The following is a 4,994-nucleotide window of genomic DNA, read 5'->3' as shown; positions in this document are numbered from 1 at the left end:
TTTAATAAGAGTCAAATCATTTGAAACATTATGCATTTGTCCAAACATACCTTCTAATTTAAAGACTTAGCGGGGGCTAAGACATGTCCTAGCTCACCCTCATAATTAAAGAACAAGTACTAAAAGGGAATTGAATGTTTAGACATAGCATAAGCTAGAAGAGAAATAAGGGTGTTGTTCTCGAACCATAGGAACTCACCAAAAGTAGTAGCCTTCAATGATCAAACTTATCCATGGAAAGGAGAGTGTGGAGCAATGTCGATCCCTATATGGTGATATCATGTAGGCAAAGGTATGTGTTAGTATTTTGAATGTACTAAATATGTGAGTATGATATGCAATGAAAAACATTAAGACATTTATAAGCAATATGCATAACTGAATGCCTGTATGAGAAATAGTCATATAAAACCTTAAAACATTCATTTTATGGGAAGATGACCATAACCGATATTTAAGACCATGCGAGCTATTACATGGAATCCAATATAACCCCTTACGGTGGTACGTGGAGACTACTTGTCGGGTAGAACTTCATCAACTTTAATCATTTCTTTAACTTTAACTTTAAGAGCTAATTGTGGATCCACTAGCCTAAATAGCCTACAAGAGCTCCTATGTTGGCTCATAGTTAATGCAACATGAGAATTTACTTAAGGACCCCTTAGGTCGAGTCCCTCTCTACATGTTACATTTGGTGCTAGGTCAATCCCATGAAATACATATGAATATCATAATAGCATAGGTATTTATATAACTTAAACATCAAATCATCATTCGATAGAATAGCTCATTAATTATTTCATTTGATTCAAAATGTAAGAATTGTCCTTTCACATTGAATTCTTTCTTTAGCTAAGAAACCCCTTCATCATCATTCAATCATTTTATATGACTCCCTAAAAGATAAACATTTGCTTCATAAACTTTCATTTGGAGTCAAAGCTTTTATTTCAACTTTACTTTAACATAAGAAAACTAGGTGGGTTCATTTCATAAAACCTTCAATTGCATTCAAAGAATACTTGTATGCATGAGAGTGATGGAAATGCACCAAATTAAACATCTTAAAACAACCCACCATATACATTTCATAACCATTTTCAAGCCTTCATATAAGAACCTTCAAAACTTCTTCTTTTCATGAGATTGAGAGTTAATATAAATCAATATAGGTAAATAAACTTCAAATATATCATAATCTATGCATTTAGAGTCATCACGTAAAAGCCCATAAGTATTCATCATTTAGAATTTGAAATATCAAATTGAGAAAAATATTTGGGCTCTATGGGTGAAAGAACCCAGGGATGAAATTCACATACCTTAGGGAAACAAATCTCTAACGAAGACTAGAGGAGTAATGGAGACTTGGAGAGGTCTTGAGATGAAACTCTAATCTTGCCTTGAAATTCTTGAGAGAGCTTGAGAAGATAGTATTTGTAAGTCTTGAGCCTAAGTGTGTAGAATGAGGTCTTGGAAGGTTTTAGGGTCTTTAGAAGGGTGAATTCTACCCTTAAAACGACACCATTTAAAATTAAAATGTAGAAAAAGACCAAAATATCCCTCTTAAAATCTTATCGAAACAAACTTCACGGTCCATAATTCTAACCACGGCCCGTGGTGGGGTCCCATGGTGCTTGACTTGGGAAAGTGTTTCGGAAAACCTGCAGGAGAAGTCTCTAAAGTTTCACCATGGAACACCTTCACGATCCGTGAAGGACACAACGGGAAGTGAAAGATGGTCGTGGTGCAAGTCCTGCAGGAAGCCTGCAGAGTTACCACCATGGGGACACACCTGGTCTGTGGAGGGTTCCACGATCCATGGTGGTCATCTATGGACCTTGCTTTGGGAAAATTCTTGAGGGTCATGGGGAGGGGTCACCACGGCAGGCTTCACGGTCCATGGCCCGTGGTCTCCACCATGGTTCGTTCCCTGTAAGTCTGAGTATCTGAATCTCTACCACGGTTGCTTACCACGGTCCGTGATGCTTACTAAGGTCTGTGATGGCTTCCGTGGTCAGCATCTAGTGCCAGCTTTCTGCACTTTCTGAGAATTCATCCTTTATTCGTTGGTTTAGGACCTGTCACATTTTCAGGGTCTTATAGCTGATCTGTAGCAGAAGAGTTGAGGAAGAAGAAGATGATGAGAATAATGAGTGTGATGGGTCGAAGAAGAGAAGGGCTGAAGGAGAAGAATTTTGGGGATTGGGGTGCGGAGGAGGCTGGGTTGGAGAAGAAGAAAGTTGGGGGTGGGGGTGGGGGTGGGGGTGTGAGTGGTTGAAGAAGATAGTTTTTTTAAAATTTCTTTTTTAAACACTAATTATTATTTTTTAAAAAAAATTTAGAGCATGTTTGGAAAGTCACCATGTAATTGGGATTTGATGTAATTAGGTGTAATTACACTTTTTGACATATTTGATAAACCAAGTAATTACTTGGTAAGAGAAGAATTTAGTGTAATTGAAGGGATGTAATTGAAGGGGAGTAAATCAGATAAAATTTATAATATTATAAAGTAAAGTATATCTAAATAATTAGCTTTTAAACTAGTGAATTTCTGAGAGTTTTCCAATGTAGTTAATAATGAGGCCAATCTGTGACAAGAGCCCAATCCTGAAAAGAAAAGAACGGCCCATCTAGCCCGAAAGGCCACGTGAAAACACACTGATATGACAGGCTTCAAAGAATATTTTTCAATTCTCATTTTTATATGGAAACTGCAACATGGCCAGCTGTAAGCAACGTTGAGTAAATTTTTGGTTTGACCAGACAATTAAGAAGTCAAAGCATACATCTGGAGCAGAGACCAGTTAAATCAATTTTAATTGAATGGCCAGTCAATTTTCCCAGTCATTTCACCATAGAGACCAACCGTCCTACTTAGGGCTGGGCATTCGGTATTTGATTCGGTATTTTCAAAATTTTGATTCAGTAATTTGATAATCGGTAATTCAAAGTATATACCAAATACCAAACTTTCAAACTTCAGTTCGGTAATTCGGTAATCAGTAAATCAAACTTCGGTTCGGTACGATATTCGGTAATACCATATTAAAGTCGAAGTCCACACGGAATATGTTAGTAGATCATATTCACAATAGCAATATATGTTAGTAGATCATTATTCACAATAGCAATAATAAGAGATGTGAGGATTTTTAATAACAAACTAAACAATGGATCGAATACAACTGAGTCTCAAACTAATTATAAAAGATATGTACATTATGGCTTATTCAAAATCTCCCAACTTCAACGACGCATATAACTCCAATGATGAAAATCCCGGCATTACAGAAACTGGCAAAACGTCACTGAGGGTAACCTACCAATGGAAGCTGCTGTTCTATTTTCTTGGTTTTCTTCAAAAGATGCTGCAGTTTATCATGGTTTTCTTCAAAAGAATGCATCAAGAATAACAATGACGAGATGATTATCATGTTAGTTTAACAGTATGATCCAGCAGACCAATCTTATGGATAACAAGATTCTGTACATCACATTTTTCGCAAAGACGCTCAATAGCTATTCCTGGCTGCTTCCTGCACATGATCAAGTCAGGGTGATGCTTGGCCATATTTTTGTCAACAATGTCTTAACCTGCACGAATGCAAAAAATTATTAGTACTGCCAAATAAAGGAGACAAGCATACAAGAGGTTACACCTCCATAGATTCTGCACAAGCACTTGGATTATCAAAAACCACATCAAAATCATTAATACTCGCCCAAAAAGGATGTTAATGGGGCTGATCAGTGATCAAATGAAATAATGTGGAATAATCAAATGAAAATTCAGAGTCTTATACCTGAGGCATCTTGCGATTACAAATCAAGAACGAGGGAATCTTGTGCTTTGTAGCTAATGTTCATAGAACATCTTTTTCATCAGTCTTGTTATTGTTGTTAGTACTGTCATCTTGAAGATCCTTTAAGATGAACTTTGGCACCACAAAATTTGCAATCCAATACATAAATAGCATTAATGCACTGTCAAAACAATTTACCAGAAAAGAACACATAAGCAAACACATTATATTTGTTAGTACATCTAAACTAAACATTCTCCATCTAAACATAGAAGAGATTACAAATATTATAAGACATAAATTGAAAGTGTAAAATAAAATCAAAAAATACAATACGGAAGCTATTAAAGAAGCTTAAATAAGTTCTATTTTCTAAATTGTTATACTATGTTTCTCCTATGTCCTTTCTTCAACTAAAACAAAAAGAATCAAAACTGCAAAACAACTTAAATTTTTCCTTTTCTGTGTGACTACAACCATATTCCCCGATGCTCTTCCCACATCAGCATGAACAATATATGAAAAACAAAAAGAAAACGAATTGAATAGATGAATACCCCAAGGCCCAAGCTCCCAACATGAACCACATGATAAAAAAACAAATCAAGAAAGGACCCAAGTAAGCAGTCACCTACTCACCTCGCGAAAGAAGAAGAAGAAGGAGGTACGACCGTACGAAGATGGAGCAGAATCAGAAATTAACATGGAGAAATCACAGGCTTTGCCGCTTTGGATGAGAAATTTGGAAGAAGCTGCTCAGCTGCTGTCTAGGGTTGGGCATTTGGATGAATAGAAAGGGAATGTAGATGTAGGTGATTTTTACGGATTTGGGTTGCAGGGGCAACGGATTTGGGCTGGAGGGCCACAAGGCTGGTCTTAAAATATTTATGGCCTTTAGCCCTTTACTTCTTTAGACAATTAGGACCAACAGACGTAATTTATTTTTGATATTCGGTATTTTACCGAATATCGAATAATAAAATTATAAATATCAAATACCAAAATCGAATATCGAACAGAAAAATTATAAATACCGAATATCGAATTGAATTACCGAATACCAAATACTGAAATATCGAAATAGCCAATTCGGTTCGGTAATTCGATTTTCGATATTTTATGCCCAGTCCTAGTCCTACTTCTAAAGAGAGAGAGAAAAGACCTTGATATAAATTAGTAGAA

The 4,994-nt window shown here is 36.1% G+C and overlaps 1 long non-coding RNA gene across 1 annotated transcript; it reads right to left on the bottom strand.

Annotated features, from left to right (window-relative positions):
* Window positions 1–3,128: 3,128 nt before the first annotated feature.
* LOC129887933 (uncharacterized) lies at window positions 3,129–4,647 on the bottom strand. Its single transcript, XR_008766515.1, has 3 exons — window positions 4,452–4,647; window positions 3,813–3,993; window positions 3,129–3,603 (listed from the first exon to the last, which is right to left on the bottom strand). It is a non-coding gene; the product is annotated as an uncharacterized LOC129887933 (long non-coding RNA).
* Window positions 4,648–4,994: the final 347 nt, after the last annotated feature.

The sequence above is a fragment of the Solanum dulcamara genome, chromosome 1, assembly GCF_947179165.1.
Source record: "Solanum dulcamara chromosome 1, daSolDulc1.2, whole genome shotgun sequence".
NCBI lineage: Eukaryota > Viridiplantae > Streptophyta > Magnoliopsida > Solanales > Solanaceae > Solanum > Solanum dulcamara.
Note: the sequence above shows the minus strand (reverse complement) of the source record. Positions and strands in the feature narration are given on the sequence as shown.